This window comes from Somniosus microcephalus, unplaced genomic scaffold, assembly GCF_052327205.1.
Source record: "Somniosus microcephalus isolate GS21.2 unplaced genomic scaffold, FLI_Smic_1.0 unresolved_chr1, whole genome shotgun sequence".
Lineage (NCBI taxonomy): Eukaryota > Metazoa > Chordata > Chondrichthyes > Squaliformes > Somniosidae > Somniosus > Somniosus microcephalus.
The window spans coordinates 137571133-137593417 of record NW_028225179.1 but is presented as its reverse complement, the minus strand read 5'-3'; the positions used below and the strand labels follow the sequence as shown (position 1 = coordinate 137593417).

The 22285-nt window shown below is 46.8% G+C and overlaps 1 long non-coding RNA gene across 1 annotated transcript; it reads left to right on the top strand.

Annotated features, from left to right (window-relative positions):
- Positions 1–210: 210 nt before the first annotated feature.
- LOC147095990 (uncharacterized) lies at positions 211–21013 on the top strand. The gene is made up of 7 exons (XR_015074844.1): positions 211–363; positions 532–553; positions 644–672; positions 10422–10468; positions 17821–17862; positions 19364–19407; positions 20530–21013. It is a non-coding gene; the product is annotated as an uncharacterized LOC147095990 (long non-coding RNA).
- The last annotated feature ends 1272 nt before the right edge of the window (positions 21014–22285 follow it).

Genomic DNA, 22285 nt, shown 5'->3' with positions numbered 1-22285 from the left:
GTAGGAGTTTAGAATTCTTTTGATCCCATTCATTATTTCACTAAAGCAGAGGAAATCTCTCCAGACACATTGGCGAGGTCGCGACACATAGCAGTTGGTGCAATTCTTAACCAATTAGGTGTGCATGTCTGAGAGACGGCTGAGAGCTTAGGCAGGAAACACAAATACTGAGTGCGTTTTCGAGGAGGAAGAGAGAAGAAAATGATTTTCCTCTTTTCTCTGCAGGCTGGATTGATAGAACTAAAACATGTGCTAATAACCAAGATCAATTCAGAGGCATTCTGTTCGGTGGTGCAGGAGGAATGGCAATTATGCTGATTATTTTTGCAATTGTGCGCATTCTGCGTTCTTGTGAAAATAGAGGTAATTACAAATTGCATAGAAATGTATGGCACTTGGCCCTGTTTGCAGCTATGATTGTAGCATTCTTGCAGAACCAATGTTAGCACCAAACAGTTCAAATTCACGTAATTATATGGGGGAAACATTCTATTAAATCTGCTAAGTTTCCTACTTTTGTTTTCTTTGCAGTAGTCATTGAACAGCCCCAAAGGTTGGTAACACTCAAAAATTACTGCTTTATATTTATGGAACGTAGTTCGAAAACAACTTGCAAATCCCTTCTTCTTTTGGTGTCTTACAGTTTGATCGACCAATCCGCTAAGGTAAAAGGTAAGTATGGATGTATGTATGGATAATCGGATTCAGTTTGTGCTGTAGGCTAACGTTTAAAGTAATGCAACCTCTTGTAATTTTGAAATAAGTATTTGGTAATACTTTAATGAAAACAGAAAATGCTGGAAATACTCAGCAGGTCAGGCAGTATCTGTAGAGAGAGAAACAGAGTTAACGTTTCAGGTCGATGACCCTTCCTCAGAACTTCTGACGAAGGGTCATCGAGCTGAAACCTTAACTCTTTCTCTCTCTGCAGATTCTGCCTGACCTGCTGTGTATTTCCAGCATTTTCTGTTTTTATTTCAGATTTCCAGCATCTGCAGTATTTTACTTTTGTTTTGGTAATACTTTGCTGTTTACTTGTTCGCCTTTGGTTTGTAGACACAGTCCCTTTTATTTTTTATCACATTTCTCTTGCTGGGGGCATGGTTCCTCCTAGGAAACCCCAATCGATCCTGTTGTCACCCGACGTGCACACTTTTGGCTTTCTGTCAGGAATTAAAGGGTAACAGCAAGGGTCAGTAAACCTGGCTCTCTAGCTCACAGACCACAATTGTAGCACTATTAAGGGCCATAAATACAGGATAGTTACTAAATAATGCAATAGGGATATAAGGAGAAATGTCTTTACTCAGTGTGTATAGAATGTCGAACTCACTACTAGAGGAAGTGGTTGAGGGAAATAGCTTAGATGCCTTTAAAAGGAAACTAGATGAGTACATGAGAGAAAAAGTAATAGAAAGATATGCTGAAAGGCCGAGATGAGGTAGGTGGAATGGGAGGAGACTGGTGTGGAGTATAAACAACAGCACAGACTAGTTGGGCCAAATAGCCTGTTTCTGTGCTTTATATTCTGTGGGGGAAAATTTCAGTCGCGCCAATTTTGGGGTGCTAACTTCGCTGGAGCACTATTTTAGCGCCTCTGCACTGTAAATTCAGTAGTAGTGCCCCAAGCAGGAGGCGGGGCGCTTCTGGAAGTGCTCCTCCTCCTTCCTGGGGCACTACAAGTGAATATCAAGACGCAACGTGCAACAGCACCATGTGCACGTATTACAGGCCTCCCTCCCCTGATTAAAGGGGGGGGGGTGCACCTGGGCCATGCTGGATCACTTGGGAGCGGGGTGCCAGGAAAGCAGCCCGGCACTCCAACTAAAAAAGGGGAAGGTGGCAGGTGCTGGCAGGTGGCCCAAATAAAATGGCCGCCCGACACCTGCTCTTTAACTTACGCCACCGCGGCTACAAAAACGCCGCCCTGACACTGTCAGATATATCGTCCAGCGATAGGTCAGGGGCGCAACTGAAGTTTGTGACCTGGGCGTTGCGGGGTGCTACTGGCTACCACCGCCCCTAACCTCCCGCTGAATTTCACAGGAGGCATTAGCGGTGCCATGCCCGAGCCCCTGGGGGACACTAACGGGGTGCAAAGCAATGCAATTTTTCCCCTGTATTCTATGTAATTCTATGCATCACAAGCCAGGAACTGAACCTGAGACTTTCATGGGTAATTTCCTTTCTGGCCAAGCCCAGGTATGCATGGGCACTAATCCCAGTGAAGAATATCATTGTCAATATCTGCTCCATCTCACGTGCATATTAAAATAGAAAGCACAATACTCAACCAAAATACAGACAGTGGAGCCGATTTTCCTGGTTTCAATGGGTCGCTTCCAGGAGGCCTTGGTTGGGGCTTCACGTAATGAGGTGGAGCGGAGATGCAATGAAGCTTATGTCCTGCAATGTAACACGGGGAAGAAATGAAGGGTCATAGTGGCCTGCTGTGTGCTGCACAACCTAGCCATTGACAGGGGCATCCACGGAGTAGCAAGAAGTGGAGCTGTCAGAGGAGGAGCAGGAGGATTTGGAAGATGAGGAAGACATGCCTGCAGCAGATCGGAGGGCTGTTGGGCTGTTACTTGCTGAAGCATCTGGAGGAATGTCATCTTGGAAACCTTCTCATGTCACTCAGACCAACCCCTTAATTCTATTTCTTCCTCGTCAAATTCCTCTCAAATAAAGACATACCTGGAAAACGGACTCTGTCCATCTACAGTCTCTTGCAACATTAATTAATCTATTCCAAAAAAATCCTCAACTCCCAGTAGCACCAGAAGGGCTTTGTTCAAAGCATAATCTCAGCCTTTCAGCATATCTTTCTTTTCCCTTTTCTCTCGTGTACTCGGCTAGTTTCCTTTTGAAGGCATCTAAGCTGTTTTGCAGTCAGTGCATTTATTGGACAGAAATCCACAACGATGCTTCCCCTTTCTAACAATGGCTATATTTTGTACATAGCCAGTTAGTCTGGTGCTCTGTCCAGCTCGTTATCCTGAGACAAGGGCATGGCAGAAGGATTGCAGCTTTGTGTCAGTTTCAGGGACTCAAGATGGTTCCTCATCTCTTCAAGTTGGCATATCACATGGCCAGCTTCAGACTGAAGCTCATCTATTGGTGTGAAAACACAAGCCCTGACTCATGTGGAAATTCAACCCTTATATGTGTACAGATTGCCTGCGGGGCTGTTTGTAAACTGTATCTATTTCAAATAACTCTGGGTAGATTTATAAAATATCACAGAGATCCAATGAACCATGCAAACACCTTTTAAACATCTTTTCATGTGGAACTGGAGTCATAGAGTCATAGAGTAATACAGCACGGATAGAGGCCCTTCGGCCCATCGTGTCCATGCCGGCCATCAAGCCCTGTCTAATCTAATCCCATATTCCAGCATTTGGCCCGTAGCCTTGTATGCTATGGCATTTCAAATGCTCATCCAAATGCTTCTTAAATGTTGTGAGGGTTTCTGCCTCCACAACCCTTTCAGGCAGTGAGTTCCAGACTCCAACCACCCTCTGGGTGAAAAAGTTCTTTCTCAAATCCCCTCTAAACCTCCCGCCCTTTACCCTGAATCTATGCCCCCTAGTTATTGACCCCTCTACTAAGGGGAAAAGCTCCTCAGCATCCATCCTATCTATGCCCCTCACAATTTTGTACACCTCAATCATGTCCCCCCTCAGCCTCCTCTGCTCCAAGGAAAACAAACCCAATCTGCCCAGTCTCTCTTCATAGCTGAAGCGCTCCAGCCCTGGTAACATCCTGGTGAACCTCCTCTGCACCCCCTCTAACGCGATCACATCTTTCCTGTAGTGTGGCGACCAGAACTGCACACAGTATTCCAGCTGTGGCCTAACCAGTGTTCTATACAGCTCCATCATAACCTCCTTGCTCTTATATTCTATGCCTCGGCTAATGAAGGCAAGTATCCCATATGCCTTTTTTACCACCTTATCCACCTGTTCCGCCGCCTTCAGGGATCTGTGTACCTGCACACCCAGATCCCTCTGACCCTCCGTCTTGCCTAGGGTCTTTCCCTTCATTGTGTATTCCCTTGCCTTGTTAGACCCCCCAAAGTGCATCACCTCGCACTTTTCCGGGTTAAATTCCATTTGCCACTGTTCCGCCCATCTGACCAACCCATCTATATCGTTCTGCAGACTGAGGCTACCCTCCTCGCTATTTACCACCCTACCAATTTTAGTATCATCCGCGAATTTACTGATCATACCCTTTACATTCATATCCAAGTCATTAATGTAGACCACAAACAGCAAGGGACCCAGCACCGATCCCTGTGGTACCCCACTGGCCACAGGTTTCCAGTCACAAAAACAACCTTCGACCATCACCCTCTGCCTTCTGCCACTAAGCCAGTTTTGTATCCAATGTGCCAAGGCACCCTGGATTCCATGGGCTCTTACCTTCTTGACCAGTCTCCTGTGCGGGACTTTATCGAAGGCCTTACTGAAATCCATGTATACCACATCCACTGCGTTACCCTCATCCACACACCTAGTCACCCCCTCAAAAAATTCAATCAAATTAGTCAGACATGATCTTCCCTTGACAAAGCCATGTTGACTATCCCTGATTAATCCTTGCCTCTCCAAGTGGAGACAAATTTTGTCCCTCAGGATTTTTTCAAGTAATTTTCCTACCACTGATGTTAGGCTCACTGGCCTGTAGTTCCCCGGTTTTTCCCTACTACCCTTCTTGAATAATGGTACTACATTAGCGGTTCTCCAGTCCTCTGGCACATCCCCTGTGGCCAGAGAGGTCCTGAATATATGTGTTAGAGCCCCCGCAATCTCCTCCTTTGCCTCACACAGCAGCCTGGGGTACATTTCATCCGGGCCTGGGGATTTATCCATTTTTAGGCCAGCTAAAACCGCCAATACCTCCTCCCTCTCGATGTTAATATGTTCGAGCATATCACAGTCCCCCCGCCCTATTTCTATGTCTACATCGTCCTTCTCCATAGTGAAAACAGATGCAAAAAATTCATTTAGAACCCCTCCTACATCTTCCGGCTCCACACACAGATTGCCACTTTTGTCCCTAATGGGCCCTATTTTTTCCCTAGTTATCCTTTTACCCTTAATATACTTATAAAACATCTTCGGATTTTCCTTTATTTTGCTCGCCAGTGTTATTTCATGGCCCCTCCTTGATCTCCTAATTTCCTTTTTAAGTATCCCCCTGCACTTTTTGTACTCCCCTAGGGCTTCCTCCGTCTTTAGCCTTTTGTATCTACCAAAAGCCCTCCTTTTTTTCCGAATCCATTCCCGTATATCCCCTGACATCCAAGGTTCCCTGTGGTTTTTGGAACCACTCTTGACCTTTATGGGAACATGTTGCCCTTGTATGATCTCAATCTCCCTTCTGAAAGCCTCCCATTGCTCCGATGCGGATTTTCCTACAAGTAGCTGATCCCAGTCCATTTTGGCCAGATCCTGCCTTATCCTATTAAAATCGGCCTTCCCCCAATTTAGAACCTTTATTTCCGGCCCATCCCTGTCCTTTTCCATGACCACCTTAAATCTTACCATATTATGGTCACTATCACCAAAGTGCTCACCTACTAGCACTTTTTCCACTTGGCCGGCCACATTCCCTAGAATTAGGTCCAGTACCGCCCCCTCTCTTGTAGGACTTTCTACATGCTGGCTCAAAAAGCTCTCCTGGATGCACTTTAAGAATTCTACACCCTCTGAGCCTTTCACACTTTGACTATCCCAGTTAATATTGGGGAAGTTGAAATCCCCCATTATTATTACCCTATTATTTGCACATTTCTCTGAGATTTGCCTACATATCTGTTCCTCTATCTCCCCCTGACTGTTTGGAGGCCTATAGTACACTCCCAGCAAAGTGCTTGCCCCCTTTTTGTTTTTAAGCTCCACCCATATGGCCTCATTAGAGGACCCTGCTAATATATCATCCCTCCTTAGTGCAGTAATTGACTCCTTAATTAATATTGCGACACCCCCTCCTCTTATACCTCCCCCTCTGTCTCGCCTGAAGATTCTGTACCCCGGAATATTGAGCTGCCAGTCTTGCCCCTCCCTCAACCATGTCTCCGTGATAGCAACAATATCATACTCCCATGTGTTTATCAACACCTTCAGTTCATCCACCTTATTTGCAAGACTCCTTGCATTAAAATAGATGCCATCCAGCCTTGCCCTTATATATTTGCCCTGTCTACCAAGCTGACTTGTTTTTTCCTCCATAATTGGCAGCACATCCCCCCCTATTTCAGCTCCCCTCTGTATCCCATCCCCCTGCCAAGTTAGTTTAAACCTCCCCCGACAGTGCTAGCAAACCTCCCCGCAAGGATATTTGTCCCGCTCTGGTTCAGGTGCAACCCGTCCGACTTGTACAAGTCCCACCTTTCCCAGAAGCAGGCCCAGTGATCCAGGAAAGTAAAACCCTCCCCCCTACACCAACTCTTTAGCCACGCATTCATCTGCTCTATCCTCCCATTCCTATACTTACTAGCACGTGGCACTGGGAGTAATCCAGAGATTACACCCTTTGAGGTCCTGCCCTTTAATCTGTTACCTAGCTCCCTAAATTCTTGATGCAGGACCTCATCCCTCTTTTTACCTATGTCGTTGGTACCAATGTGGACCACGACCACTGGCTGTCCACCCTCCCCCTCCAGAATGCCCTGCAGCCGCTCAGTGACATCCTTGACCCTGGCACCAGGGAGGCAACAAACCATCCTGGAGTCACGTTTGCGGCCACAGAAACGCCTGTCTGTTCCCCTTACTATAGAATCCCCTACCACTATTGCTCTCCCACTCTTTTTCCCCCCCTCCTGGGCAGCAGGAGCACCCCCAGTGCCAGGAAGTTGGCTGCTGCTGCCTTCCCCTGGTGAGTCATCCCCCTCAACAGTATCCAAAGCGGTATACCTGTTTGAAAGGGGGATGTCCGCAGGGGTTCCCTGCACTACCTGCCTGCCTTTGTTGCTCCGCCTGATGGTCACTCCCTGTGCTGCCCTACCCTGAGGCGTGCACAACTCGCTAAACGTGGTATCCACGAGCCTCTCAGCATCGCGCATGCTCCACAACCCATCCACCCGCAGCTCGAGCGCCGCAATGCGGTCTACAAGTAGCTGCAGCTGGATGCATTTCCCGCACACATGGTCGTCAGGGACACTGGCAGCGTCCCTGATTTCCCACATGGAGCAAGAGGAGCAGAACACGGGTCTGAGCTCTCCTGCCATGACTTACTCCTTTAATTAATTTAAAAATTAAATCAATACCCCAGTTACAGGTATACTCTAGGGCGCTTTATTTACCAACTGTCCCCACTACACCTTAATCCCGAGAAATTTAACACCACAGAATTCAAGCTTGTACTGAAAAGAGAGAAATACTCACCAACCAATCACTTACGTGCTCCCTGGTGACGTCACACTCTGATTATTTTTTACCTCTCTCCTCTGATGTTGATTTGGTACGCTTCTGCTTTGGCGCCGGTTTTTAAGCTGGGCCTCTGCTGCTCTCCGCTGCTGCTCCCTGCCCGAACTGGTCGGGCTTCTGCTTTGGCGCCGGTTTTTAAGCTGGGCCTCTGCTGCTCTCCGCTGCTGCTCCCTGCCCGAACTGGTCGGGCTTCTGCTTTGGCGCCGGTTTTTAAGCCGGGCCTCTGCTGCTCTCCGCTGCTGCTCCCTGCCCGAACTGGTCGGGCTTCTGCTTTGGCGCCGGTTTTTAAGCCGGGCCTCTGCTGCTCTCCGCTGCTGCTCCCTGCCCGAACTGGTCGGGCTTCTGCTTTGGCGCCGGTTTTTAAGCCGGGCCTCTGCTGCTCTCCGCTGCTGCTCCCTGCCCGAACTGGTCGGGCTTCTGCTTTGGCGCCGGTTTTTAAGCCGGGCCTCTGCTGCTCTCCGCTGCTGCTCCCTGCCCGAACTGGTCGGGCTTCTGCTTTGGCGCCGGTTTTTAAGCCGGGCCTCTGCTGCTCTCCGCTGCTGCTCCCTGCCCGAACTGGTCGGGCTTCTGCTTTGGCGCCGGTTTTTAAGCCGGGCCTCTGCTGCTCTCCGCTGCTGCTCCCTGCCCGAACTGGTCGGGCTTCTGCTTTGGCGCCGGTTTTTAAGCCGGGCCTCTGCTGCTCTCCGCTGCTGCTCCCTGCCCGAACTGGTCGGGCTTCTGCTTTGGCGCCGGTTTTTAAGCCGGGCCTCTGCTGCTCTCCGCTGCTGCTCCCTGCCCGAACTGGTCGGGCTTCTGCTTTGGCGCCGGTTTTTAAGCCGGGCCTCTGCTGCTCTCCGCTGCTGCTCCCTGCCCGAACTGGTCGGGCTTCTGCTTTGGCGCCGGTTTTTAAGCCGGGCCTCTGCTGCTCTCCGCTGCTGCTCCCTGCCCGAACTGGTCGGGCTTCTGCTTTGGCGCCGGTTTTTAAGCCGGGCCTCTGCTGCTCTCCGCTGCTGCTCCCTGCCCGAACTGGTCGGGCTTCTGCTTTGGCGCCGGTTTTTAAGCCGGGCCTCTGCTGCTCTCCGCTGCTGCTCCCTGCCCGAACTGGTCGGGCTTCTGCTTTGGCGCCGGTTTTTAAGCCGGGCCTCTGCTGCTCTCCGCTGCTGCTCCCTGCCCGAACTGGTCGGGCTTCTGCTTTGGCGCCGGTTTTTAAGCCGGGCCTCTGCTGCTCTCCGCTGCTGCTCCCTGCCCGAACTGGTCGGGCTTCTGCTTTGGCGCCGGTTTTTAAGCCGGGCCTCTGCTGCTCTCCGCTGCTGCTCCCTGCCCGAACTGGTCGGGCTTCTGCTTTGGCAGCCCTCCGGGGAGTCTCACGCTGCTTCTCTGTGGAGTTCTTTCTAACCTAACTCTTAAACTATACTGGATAGTGGCAACAGTTTGTCGGTATTGTTGAATATGCAGTATAAATACATTCATTCTCTAATTACTAGTTTTCCATTTTGATTTTCAGTTTGTTAATCTGAATATGGCAGTAATTAACACATTTTGAAACTTATTCACATTACGGATATGTTAAAGGCAAATTGTGTTTACGTACCTTGATTCAGTTCTTTAATGAGGTGACAGAGAAGGTTGATGAGGGTAATGTAGTTGATGTGGCGTACATGGATTTCCAAAAGGCATTCGACAAAGTGCCACATAATAGGCTTGGCAGAAAAGTTGAAGCCCATGGAATAAAAGGATCAGTGGCAGCATGGATACAGAATTGGCTGAGTGATAGGAAACAGAGAGTAGTGGTGAACGGTTGTTTTCCCCAGGGGTCGGTACTAGGACCACTGCTTTTCTTGATATATATTAATGACTTGGACTTGGGTGTACAGGGCACAATTTCAAAATTTGCAGATGACACATAACTTGGAAGTATATTGAACAGTGAGGAGGAGAGTGATAGACTTCAGGAAGACATAGACAGGTTGGTGAAATGGGCGGACATGTGGCAGATGAAATTTAACACAGAAAAGTGTGAAGTGATACATTTTGGTAGAAAGAATGAGGAGAAGACATATAAACTAAATGGTACAATCCTGAAGGGGGTGCATGAACAGAGAGACCTGGGGGTATGTGTGCACAAATTGTTGACGGTGGCAGGGCAGGTTGAGAAAACAGTTAATAAGGCTTACAGGATCCTGGGCTTCATAAATAGAGGTATGTACAAAAGTGTGGAAATTATGAAGAACCTGTATAAAACACTGGTTCGGCCACAACTGGAGTACTGTGTCCAATTCTGGGCACCGCACTTTAGGAAGGATGTGCAGGCCTTAGAGAATGATTCCAGGAATGAGGGACTTCAGTTACGTTGATAGACTGGAGAAGCTGGGGTTGTTCTCCTTGGAGCAGAGTAGATTGAGAGGAGATTTGATAGAGGTGTTCAAAATCATGAGGGGTCAGGACAGAGTAAATAGAGGGAACTGTTCAGATTGGCAGAAGGGCTGAGAACCAGGGGACACAGATTTAAGGTGATTGGCAAAAGAACCAAAGGCGACATAAGAAAAAACTATATTATGCAGCGAGCGGTTAAGATCTGGAATGCACTGCCTGAAAGGGTGGTGGAGGCAGATTCAATCACGGCTTTTAAAAGGGAGTTAGATAAGTATCTGAAGAAAATAAATTTGCAAGGCTACAGGGAAAGTGCGGGCGAGTGGGACTAGCTGAAGTGCTCTTGCAGAGAGCCGGCACGGGCTCGATGGGCCGAATGACCTTCCGTGCTGTAACCATTCTATGATTATATACTTCATGGGTCTATTAATCTTTTTCAACATCCTTGACTATAAAACCATCTAAGATTGAAAAAATAAATAAATAACAGTATTCGTTGAGCTACTGTCCTATTATATTGCATCAGACCACATGGTCCTAAGTTTTATGATAATTGTTACATTGTATTACATCATATGGTTCCATGTTTTATAACATTGCTGTATCAAATGGTGTGGTTTATTTTCACATAAGACGTGGAGAAATGCAGCCCAGCGCCTCAAGCCAAAGCTCAGGATCAGGTATGTAGCAGAATAGCCAAAGTCAAGAATTTATCTTACAATATGCACCCTGAAGTGTTCATTCCTCATCACTGATTTTCTTTTTACATTTACGCACTTCAAAAAAATCCATAATGGTCCAAAGAGCAGAATATCCTTATTTAATAAAAGTAGATACTGGGGTACGAATTTTGTGGCTGTTCTTCCAATCTGCCACCGAAACTTTGGCGGAAACCCAAGAGAAGGGTTGGAACATTGGGAGGACCCCGTGGCAATTCTCTTCCTTGGTGCTTTTGTTTACATGAGCCAGGGCTGGGGTTTTCCCCTTCCTCTGCTGGCTAGTCTGCAACCGTTGCATTTCTTTAGAGTTGTGACGGCACCACTGCCATAACATTTCTGGAAGTGCGGCGTAAACCCTGGTGAAGTTACCCGGTGAGGCAAAGCAGCTCTGACAAGCTAAGCACTGGCATCATAACATTTGAAGAACCGAATTTCAAGGCATCGAGGTCCCGTAATGGCTAACAACGTTTTTCCTATTTATGTATTTTTATCAATGCATTATCAATGTTTAACCACCACCCCTTGACATTAAACGGCATTACCATCGCCGAACCCCCACCATCAACATCCTGGGGGTCACCATTGTCCAGAAACTTAACTGGACCAGCCACATAAATACACTGGCAACAAGAGCAGGTCAAACGCTGGGTATTCTGCAGCGAGTGTCTCACCTCCTGACTCCCCAAAGCCTTTCCACCATCTACAAGGCACAAATAAGGGGTGTGATGGCATACTCTCCACTTGCCTGGATGAGTGCAACTCCAACACACTCAAGAAGCTCAACACCATCCAGGACAAAGCAGCCCACTTGATTGGCATCCCATCCACCACCTTAAACATTCACTCCCTCCACTACCGGCGTACTGTAGCTGCACAGAAGATGCACTTCAGAAACTCACCAAGGTTTCTTTGGCAGTACCTCCCAAACCCGTGACCTCTACCACCTAGAAGGACAAGGGCAGCAGGCGCATGGGAACACCACCACCTCCAAGTTCCCCTCCAAGTCACACACCACCCTGACTTGGAATTATATCGCCATCCCTTCATCGTTGCGGGGTCAAAATCCTGGAACTCCCTAACAGCACTGTGGGAGTATCTTCACCACATGACTGCAGCAGTTCAAGAAGGCGGCTCACCACCACCTTCTCAAGGGCAATTAGGGATGGGCAATAAATGCTGGCCTTGCCAGCAATGCCAACATCCCATGAACGAATATTTTTTTTGAAATGGTATTCTGTACTATTGGGCTTGACCTTTAACTAGATTTCTCAGTGTAAAATAGAATACATTCTTACAACTGCTTTATGTAGTAGCAAACCTTCAGTATACTTCCTGTTTCGAATAATATGCACATTATTATCTCCTTTGCATCCTCTCTGTGTCAGAGGATTCATCATTTAACGCTATATTTTGTCCAACGTACGATTAGGCTGTCAATACACAAAGATCACACTCTTAATCACTGGTGCATCTAACCCACCCTTCCACAAAAACCTATATTCGGCCCATCATAGTCTTTAACTTCCCCTTAACCAACTTCAGATTTTTTGGCTCCACTACCCTACCAAAAAATACCCATTCCAGATCTTCATCGCTGCTTGTTTAAAAATATATATTTTTGACATCAACCCTGACCTTGCCTTTTACCAGTTTATGCCCACGCCCCGTTGCCCTCGTTTAACTTGAATAGTGTTTTTCTATTCAATTCCTGTTCCTCTACAAAAAGCCGTCCCGATTGACTCTTTTTAAGAATCAGGAATCCAAATTGTTCTACCCCTTTCTTATAACTCGCCTCTGAAAACAGGATTCAGCCTATGCATGGCTGCACTGCTGCTGTGAGATTTTAAACTACAACTTTACACCCATAACTGGATGCACTGTTTAAATGTGCAACCTAACCAGAGTACGATTTAGTTTTAGTGTGACTCCCTCAGATGTAAACATTAACGGTTGAACAATATAGTCCAGTCTTCTGTTACCTTTGTTAATTTCCCTTCTGCAATGACTAGAAATTGCAGTGTTGAGTATAGCATCACTCCCAGGATTCTTTTTACATTTACCCCAAGCAAGTTCAAAGCCATTGATTGACCTAGGCAAGTCTTCCATTTGTATTCCAATGTGAAAGACGTGGCTTTTATCTATATGGGATTACTCATTTGTAAATGCTCTTTGGATATGTCTATAATTCCTTGGTTGCCTTTCAGACTATAGGCTTCCCGCCACCCTTTAGTGTCAGCTGTAAATTTCGCCAACTTTTATTGCGTTGTTAACTTCAAGTCAATTTGATAGATCAGGAGAAGTAGGTGTTCCCCCTCCCCAATCGCTCTCTGGGACACTCCCCCTAACACAGCTCAAGCTGGCATTATTTAACTAAGCAGTACCTGCTGCGCAATCCTTTTCCACATCCCAGTTTTCTCCAGGATAACCACTGCTTTCAGCCTGTGTACAGCTTTTCATGTGTGATGGGCCTTCAATAACCACAAAACTAGAAGTTATAGACTTAAACAAGTTGGCTTTTAATCACTAAGATCAGAGCTAACATCTCAACATGCCGACTGGTTCACAGGAATGAGTCATACAGATCCTGGGATCTTTATGTAAGAGAAGTCAGGGGCGGAGCCAAGAGCCAAGACCTGGAACCTCCCAGGTTAGTCGGGAAAGAGGAAGTGAAACTATACACAGTGGGGGAGGGTAATATACATGAGTGCAAAACGAATACAGGATCAAGACAAACAGATTTCATTACATTCACCCCTTCTATAAATTTAGTCCATCGGGGTGATGTTTCTTAAAAGTTGGTATAAGTGAGTTTGTCAGGAGGTTTTGCAGTTCTCAGTGATTGGCGCAAAGCCGGTTGGGGTGCCTCTAGGGGAATGGATTCTGGTTCCTCCGCTGCCCGGGCCTCCGCAGTGTCTTCCAGGTTATCTGCAGTGTCCTCCAGGTTAAAGTTGGGTATTGATACCTATGGGCGTCCTGTCTCTTTGTAGTGTAGGTCTTCATCGGGTAGTCTCCCATCGTTCTCTCCGCTCCCCGAGGGAGCGAGGTCTTTTATGGAAACAGTGTCCTCTCACCCGTCAGAGTATTCGATATAGGCGTACTGAGGGTTTGCATGAAGGAGCTGTACCTTTTCCACAAGGGGGTCCATTTTATGGCCTCTCACGTGCTTCCGCAATAGTACTGTCCCTGGAGACGTCAGCCACGTGGGTAGAGATATGCCCGAGGTGGATTTCCGGGGGAAAACGAACATCTTTTTGTGAGGGGTAGCGTTAGTGGCAGTACATAACAGAGACCTTATGGAGTGGAGCACGTCTGGGAGGACTTCCTGCCAGCGGGAGGTCGGAAGGCCTTTTGACTTTAAGGCTAACGTGACAGCCTTCCAAACAGTAGCATTCTCACTTTCCACTTGCCCATTACCCCGGGGGTTGTAGCTAGTGGTTCTGCTAGTGGCTATCCCCTTCGAGAGCAAGAACTGGTGCAGCTCGTCACTCATGAATGACGTCCCCCTATCGCTGTGTATGTAGTTCGGCATGCCAAACATGCAGAATAGATTACAGAGACACTTGATGACCGTGGCACTGGTCATGTCTGGGCAGGGAATGGCGAAGGGGAAGCGGGAATATTCATCAATGATATTGAGGAAGTATACGTTACGGTCGGCAGAGGGAAGGGGTCCCTTGAAGTCCAGACTTAGGCGCTCGAATGGCCGTGTGGCTTTGATAAGGCGTGCATGGTCAGGCCTGTAGAAATGAGGCTTGCATTCCGCACAGATGCGGCAGGCTCTGGTCATTGCCCTGACCTCCTCGATGGAGTGGGGCAGATTGCGGGACTTTATAAAATGGTATAGTTGGGTGACCCCTGGGTGACAGAGGTCATTGTGGAGACCCTGTAATTTGTCCGTATGAATGCTGGCACACATTCCCCGCGATAGGGCGTCTGGGGGTTCATTAAGGGCTCCCGGCCTGTACATAATATCATAGTCGAACGTGAATAGTTCGATCCTCCACCTGAGTATTTTGTCATTCTTAATTTTCCCCCTTTGTTTGTTATTAAACATGAAAGCCACCGACCGCTGGTCGGTGAGCAGGGTGAAACGTTTGCTGGCTAGGTAGTGTCTCCAGTGCCGCACTGCCTCCACTATAGCCTGTGCCTCCTTCTCGACAGAAAAGTGCCTGATTTCAGGTCCCTGAAGGGTTCGGGAGAAGAAGGCCACAGGTCTCCCAGCCTGATTGAGGGTCGCAGCTAAGGCAAAGTCTGACGCATCGCTTTTGACTTGAAAGGGAATGCATTCATCCACTGCACACACTGCAGCCCTTTCAATGTCCTGTTTAATACTGGTGAAAGCCTCCCGAGCTTCAGCTGATAGTGGGAAGGACATCGATTTAATGAGGGGTCGGGCCTTATCAGAGTAATTGGGCACCCATTGGGCATAATATGGAAACAATCCCAGGCACCTTTTTAAAGCTTTGGGATTGTGTGGCAGGGGCAGTTCCTTTAGGGGGTGTAATCGGTCAGGGTCCGGCCCAATTACCCCATCTTCCACCACACAGCCGAGGATACAGAGATGGGTTGTGTTGAAGACACATTTGTCTTCGTTGTAGGTTAGATTCAGCTTTAGGGCAGTTTTTAAAAATCTCGCAAGATTTAGATCGTGGTCTTGCTGGTTGTGGCTGCAGATAGTGACATTGTCCAGATAGGGGTAGGTAGCTTGTAGTTTATTCTCGTCAACCATGCGGTCCATCTCACGTTGGAAGACCGAGACCCCATTTGTTACCCCGAAAGGCACTCTGAGAAAATGGTAGAGGCGCCCGTTCACCTCGAAGGCGGTGTATGGGCGGTCCTCCGTTCTAATGGGGAGCTGGTGATACGCAGATTTGAGGTCAATAGTCGAGAAGACTCGGTATTGCGCAATCTGGTTGACCATTTCTGATATGCGGGGTAAAGGGTAGGCGTCCAGCTGGGTATAAATATTAACAGTCTGGCTGTAGTCAATTACCATCCGTTTCTTTTTGCTATTTTTAACTATGACTACTTGGGCACGCCACGGGCTGGTACTGCATTCAATAATGCCTTCCCGCAGGAGTCTGTCCACTTCCGCCTGTCTGTCTGTCTTCCAGACTGTACCGTCTACTTTTGGTCGCTATGGGCCTACAGTTCGGAGCGAGATTAGCGAATAAAGAGGGCGGGCTGATTTTTAAGGTTGATAGGCCACAGACTGTGAGTGACGGCTGGGACCCGCCATATGCTAGCGTGACACTTTCGTGGTGGCACTGGAAGTCCAGGCCCAAGATTACATTAACACAGAGTTCTGGCATCACGAGGAGTTTAAAATCCTTGTAGTCCGTGCCTTTTACAGTCAGTGTTACCACACAGTAGCCCAAAATGTCCGAAGTGTAGGGCTTAGCAGCCATAGCAATTCTGCTCCGTGTAGGGGTTACCGTTAATGAGTGCTGCCGTACCAGGCTAGGGTGGATAAAACTCTCGGTACTCCCACAGTCAATTAAACATTTCGTTAAATTCCCGTTTACCTGTATGTCCATCATGGATTTTGTCAACGGGTGTGGCCTGGATTGATCCACCGTGATCAAAGCCACTGTTGGGCCCTGGGCGGCCGTTGAGTCAGGAAAAGATGGCGGATCCCAAGATGGCAGCCCGCACAGCACGCACGAGGCGGTGACGGAGTTGGAAATCGGATTCCTCCTGCAGACTTTGCTAAAATTCCCCTTTTTCTTACATTTGAAGCATATAGCGTCCTTCGCTGGGCATTGTTGTCTGGGGTGCTTGGCCTGGCTGCAGAAGCAGCATTTCGGGCCTCGAGACATTGCCGTTGTAGTAGGACTCCTGGGTGAACTTCTGTGTGGGGACTCCGGTGGCGTAGAGCTGGTCTGAGACCTGGATGGGGAAGATGGCTGATTCCAAGATGGCGGCCCCCTCGGCTCGCACGAGGCGGTGAGGGCCGCATGGCCGGAAGAATAAGAGTCAGAGTTTTTCTGGGCCACGTCCAGCGATCGCGCAGTGGCCACTGCCTTTTTTAAGTCCAGGACCTCCTTCTCCAGCAGTCTCTGCTGGATATAATTCGATTTGAGGCCCATGATGAAGGAATCGCAGACCAATTCGCCAGAGTACGCGTTGGCCGTCACGGCCTTGCAGTTACAGTCCCAGACCAGGTCCTTTAGGCCCTGTAAGAAATCGTCCATTGATTCCTCTGGTTGCTGCCTGCGTGTAGCCAGCAGATATCTGGCGTACACTTCATTTACCGGCCTCTGGTATTGGGCCTTCAGGATAGTGATGGCCTCCGTGTAAGAGGTGGCGTCCCGGATGAATGAATAAATCCGATGACTTATGCGAGTAGTCAGTAGACTCAGTTTATCTACCTCACTAGTGGATGAGGCCCCCGCGAAGAGTTCGAAGCATTTGAGCCAGTGTCCAAATTGATTTGATGCTTCAACAGAATGTGGATCCAAGTCCAGACGCTCTGGTTTTAGGAGTCGATCCATCCTAGTATTCTTTAGTGATTAAAATTGATGGGCCTTCAATAACCACAAAACTAGAAGTTATAGACTTAAACAAGTTGGCTTTTAATCACTAAGATCAGAGCTAACATCTCAACACGCCGACTGGTTCACAGGAATGAGTCATACAGATCCTGGGATCTTTATGTAAGAGAAGTCAGGGGCGGAGCCATGAGCCAAGACCTGGAACCTCCCAGGTTAGTCGGGAAAGAGGAAGTGAAACTATACACAGTGGGGGAGGGTAATATACATGAGTGCAAAACAAATACAGGATCAAGACAAACAGATTTCATTACAATGTGGAACTTGCAGGGAAGCTTTCTGGAAGAGTCGGCAGACTGGGCTTGAATTACTTTGTGTGTTCTACCCATCCTCTGCTGCAACTTTGGTGAAAGATCGGCGGAAAGCCCTGAAAAATGCCATACATGGTTCCCCGGGCTTTCCTCGATTTTCCATTGAAGTTATGTCGAACGCTTGGGAGAAGAGGCATAAACATTGAACGCCACTGTGTAATTAGGCTTTGGAACATTTAGTTGCTATGTCATTTCCTCCCAAGTTACACAATTGAATGCTTCAGACACTAATTGATTTCCTCTCTGGTTTATTTAAATTGAGATATTAACACTTTCTATTAAGTTATTTTTGCTACTTGAACAGAGGCGTTACACATCTATCATTTGTGAATGTTTGGAAAAGCGAATCTAAAGTTAAATGGGTTGACACCCCAATCACAATAAGCTTGTACATATTTATGATCAGCTGTTTATTCTACTTAAATGTTTACGCACATCTTATTTTCGTTAGGAGCACCTTATTGATCCACCCACGTCTGAACAAGTATACTCGGTAAGAATATTTATTCCTCGTGGTTCTCAAACAGGGTAAACAAGTATTGTATAAGAGAGTTATCTCTGTACTGTGAGATGAAACAGAATCTAAAACTATCAATTAAATAGAGGGTTACCTTTCCCTCAGTTCTCTACTCACATCTCTTGGAGGTTATATGGCTGTGGGGTGGGGAGGGAGAGGTGGAGAGGGGGTGGGGGGAGATGTATTAGCCACAAGAGTCCAGCCATCCTGATGTGGGGCAGGCTTGATGGATCAACTTGCCTTTTCATAGAAACATAGGAACAGGAGGAGGCCATTGAGCCCCTCGAGCCTGTTCCACCATTCAATGAGATCATGGCTGATCTGTGACCTAACTCCATATACTCGCCTTTGGCCCATATCCCTTAATACCTTTACGTGGGGTTACGGGGATAGGGTGGGATATGTGTCAGTGCAGGCTTGATGGGCCGAAATGGCCTCTATCTGCACTGTGGGGTTTCTGTGATTAACAAAAATCTATCAACCTCCGATTTAAAATTAACAATTGATCCAGTATCAATTGCCGTTTGTGCAAGAGAGTTCCAAACTTCTACCACCCTTTGTGTGTAGAACTGTTTCCTAATTTCACTCCTGGCTCTAATTTTTAACTATGCCCCCTAGTCCTAGACTCCCCAACCAGCGGAAATAGTTTCTCTCTATCTACCCTGTCAGTTCCCTTTAATATCCTGAAAACTTCGATCAGGTCACCCCTTAACCTTCTGAATTCTAGGGAATACAACCCTAGTTTGTGCAATCTCTCCTAGTAATTTAACCCCTGGAGTCCGGGTGTCATTCTGGTAAACCTATGCTGCACTCCCTCCAAGGTCAATATATCCCTCCTACGGTGTGGTGCCCAGAACTGCTCACAGTACTCCAGCTGTGATCTAACCAGGGTTTTGTCTAGCTGCAGCATAACTTCTACCCCCTTGTATTCTAGTCCTCTAGATATAAAGGCCAGCATTCCATTGGTCGTTTTGATTATTCACTGTACCTGTTCATGACATTTTAATGATCCACGTACCTGGGCCCCCAAGTCTCTTTGGACCTTCACTGTTCTTAGCTTTTCACCATTTGAAAAGTACCCATTTTTCTGCCTGTTAATTTCGTACGTACGTGTCCCATGCTGGAGCAACATGTCGTGAGTATCTCACTCGAATCACCATTCTTCACCTGTGAGCTTAGACAGAGAGAGAGAGCTGTGCTATCTGCCTTCGACAGCCTGTTTCTCAATGGATTTGGGTTGGCTATAGGCAGAAAGCTGGTGGGGAACGTGGTCCAGGGCTGTCTGCCTCCCCCCTCTTCCCAGTTGCTTCCCAGAGGCACAGAGGCACAATACACATGTTGGCAAGCGCAGGTAACGTTCTCTCAATAATAATCTGAGGCCGCTCACAATGCAGATGCACATTCCGTGTTGTTTTGAAGCGATTGCAAATGAACTCCTGGTCTGAACTTTTAATGCAGCTCTCTTTCTGTTCCAAAGGAGTTGCAGAAACAAGATGAATCGTTTTATAGCGACCTGCGCAGGTACTTTCTTGTGTAGCTTCACAATCCTTGCTTGAAGAAAAAAAATGACAATGGTGACAAAAGATTTTGACAATGAAAGTTGACATTGAAATTTTCAAATTAATGGCGGGTTTTGTCATTACCATAGTCATTTTCCTCTATGTAAGTACATAGTAGGATGCTGTTTGGAGTCATAATTGCTTAATATATCTCTGATGTTAATTATAAATATGGTGCACAAAATATAGCGATGTAGCTTTTTATGGAGACAGATGTTTAAAGAGTCAGGAAGGAAAACATCATTATGTTGTTAAGAGAATTAAAAGTAAATAAAAAATGGTTAAGTGACACAAAATTGTATTTGGGAAAGATTACTGACTGTGGGAGGAAGGGAAAATTAAGAGGGAGACAATGACACAGCTTGGAGGTTTGGGGAAAGAATTGGAGGAGGAAGAGATATTTTGGTGGGACTTTCTTTGATTACACTGAGGATACAGAGAGGAAAGACAGCGTGGTGGATGGTGTCTTTGCAGCTTGAGATGAACATAAGAAAATAAGAATTAGGAGCAGGAGTCGGCCATACAGCCCTTCGAGCCTGCCCCGCCATTCAATAAGATCATAATTGATCTTCGACCTCAACCCCACTTTTCCACCCCATCCCCACATCCCTTGATTCCTCTGGAGTCCAAAAATGCATCTCAGCCTTGAATATACTTAACGACCCAGTACCCAAAGCCCTTTGGGGCAGAGAATTCCAAAGATTCACAACCCTCTGTGTGAAGAAATTCCTCCTCATCTCAGTCCTAAATGGCCAACCCCTTATCCTGAGACTATGGCCCTTAGTTCTAGACTCTCAGCATCGGTGTATTTGGCTGATCTTTGACCTCAACTCCACTTTCCCGCCCGATCGCCATATCCCTTGGTTCCCTCAGTATCCAAAAATCTATCGATCTCTGTCTTGAATATACTCAACGACTAAGCATCCACAGCCCTCTGGGGTAGAGAATTCCAAAGATTCACCACCCTCTGAGTGAAGAAATTTCACCTCATCTCAGTCCTAAATGATCCAATTTGATTTGTGTTGATTTGTGCTGGCACTTGTTTCATTATCTTCAGATAACTGATGAATGTTTATTCCCACAGGACAGGCATTCCGACCGTGGGTGAATGATCGAGCAGTCACGAGGCGCCTGGCCGGTGAATGGAACATATGTTTCCACAGGACGTCTAACTCAACTTTCACTCTGAAACAAATGGACCATTTGGGGAGGGGGGCAAGGCACTGTTGTTTTTTTTTTACATTCACGCTTTGAGAATACTTGCTGGGCACTCTGACCAGTGCGTTCAGCATTGCCATTTTACATAGCTTGCAATACTCTGAAATACCGCAATGAGCAGGTGCCAAAGATACGGTAATGATGCGACCTCTCTTGTATCAGCCTTCGCAAAGGATGGAACAAGTCAGAAGACAAAATCTGGAATATATATTACTGAACACATCAAGAAAGCAAGTAAAAGGCTATTAATCGTTTCTCTGCCGTGACAGGTAGATATTAAGCTGATAAATGTTTAAATCGCATGTGATTTTAGCTGAACGATAAAATAAAGAAAATAGAAAGACATAGAATGGATTCTGCACATCTGAAAAACAAGTTGAAAATACTGGACACACACAATAGGTCAGTCAGCACCTTAAAGAGACAGAAAGGTTAAAGTTCAGACTGCGATGCTCTAATGAAGAATTGCAACCTAAATATTAATCATTTTAATCTCTTTCAGAAGTTGAGCGAACTGTTGTACGCTTCAACCATATTTCATTTTCATTAGGACTGCAAGTTACATAAGAACATAAGAAATAGGAGCAGGAGTCGGCCATTCGGCTCCTCAAGCCTGCTCCACCATTCAATAAGATCATGGCTGATCTTTGACCTCAACCCCACTTTCCAGCCCCACCGCCACATCCCTTGATTCCCCCAGAGTCCAAAAATCTATCGATCTCTGTCTTGAATATACTCAATGACTGAACCTCCACAGCTCTCTGGGGCCGAGAATTCCAAAGATCCACCACCCTCTGAGTGAAGAAATATTCCCCTCATCTCAGTCTTAAAAATGGCCGACCCCTTATCCTGAGACTCTGATCCCTGGTTCTAGACTCTCCAGCCAGGGGAAATAACCTCTTGCCATCAAGTTAATTGTATAAATAAATATGTATTTGAAGTTTTCAAGACTTATCCACAGAAATGTACTGGGATAATTGGCAACATAACGATTTACAGCAGGGGGCACGATGTTACTTTTTAGTGGGAATTTGAGCTGAAATCTCTTTTTCTGCCTTTAAGCATTGTTTGCGGTCTGCAAATAGTGGCCCAGGACACACAGAATACATTGCCTAATGTCTTGAGAGAACTTGTACTTTGAAACTGACGAGGCATCTTCCTAGTGAGTGCAATTTTCCGCTGGCCAGCTCCAGGCAGAAAGCCTCGTCCGCCAGCAGCACATATCTAGAAATGGCGCGTGAGCAGCCAATCATATTGGGTGCGTTAAAATGAATGAGGGCTGGCTGTGCAAGATTTGCTGCTGGGCGATATTGCAAGCCAGGAACGTGCTAGTGGAAAATAGGGACTATTATTGACAAGTTGCAAATAACTTAGTTGCAAATATTTGATATATCTTTCGAATGATAACATTCATTTGTATTTGCAATTTATATCGTGAAAAATGATTTTTTTCTGATAATGAAGCGATCTTTATTGCACGCTCATTTTATCATGCGGCTATGAAAGGTGTATTCACGTAATTTATCGTTTATTCCAGATTTTTAGCCTGATTTAATCAGGGATTATCCGCACCTCTGTATCTAATCGAGCAGTCTTTAAAACAGTTCTGAGTTCTGCTTAAG